Here is an 893-nt window from a genome sequence, read left to right as displayed (position 1 = left end):
AAAAAACCATGAAAACGGAGAAGGAAGGAAGAAAGAAAGAAACGAGTACTTGCTTGCTTTAGTGCTTCTACTTACATGGTCCGAGTGTTTGTACGTACCACCAAAGCCAACGGTTTCATCTTCTTCACGGGAAGCAAAGCCGGCGCCATGTGGCGGCTGTGGACTCCTCTAGGAACCGAATTCCGGTGGTGGGATTTTGAATTTTGATATGGAACCCTTGAAGGTTTCACACGTTTTTTAAAAAAATTTTTATCTCCTAGCGTTTTTGAAACAATTATATAGCAAACAATAAGCTAATGAGTCTTATAAATATCTCTACCATTAAAAGTTTTAATAATATGCTTAGGTCTCGTTTAGTAAGCTTTATAAGGCCCGTTAATAATTTAATATGGTCTCTATCGAGTAAATTTTCATAATAGTTCATGAGATTCGGATCGTTACTTAATGTGGTCTCTGAGATTTCAATTGTATCATTGTAATTCTCTAGATACGGCTCCAGGCACTATAATAGTCTCTGGGCAACTTTTCGGTGATGAATCAGCATCAAAACGCTGAAGTGGCCTCATTTTGCCACGCTGAATGGTGCCAACGGCTAGTTGAGCTGGCACAGTTTCAATTTATACCCAATGTGGTCCCTCCTTCTATATTTAACCCTAAATTTCCAAATATTCAGTAAGTTAATTTTTTTTTTCTTTAACGTTGTTTTCTCATTCTTGTTGTTGCTATTGTTCCTGGAGTTGGAAGTGAATATCCAAAATGGGTGGTGGAAGCACTAGAGCTGGAAGCTCTATTAGTTCACCGTGCAGTGGCCATCGGACGAGAACGCAAAGCAGGAGCAGAAGATCTGGGGTGCCGGAATGGTGCGGTTGCGGCTGCCGGCCAGTTCTCAGGTA

The sequence above is a fragment of the Arachis ipaensis genome, chromosome B04 (assembly GCF_000816755.2).
Source record: "Arachis ipaensis cultivar K30076 chromosome B04, Araip1.1, whole genome shotgun sequence".
Taxonomy (NCBI): Eukaryota; Viridiplantae; Streptophyta; class Magnoliopsida; order Fabales; family Fabaceae; genus Arachis; species Arachis ipaensis.
Note: the sequence above shows the minus strand (reverse complement) of the source record.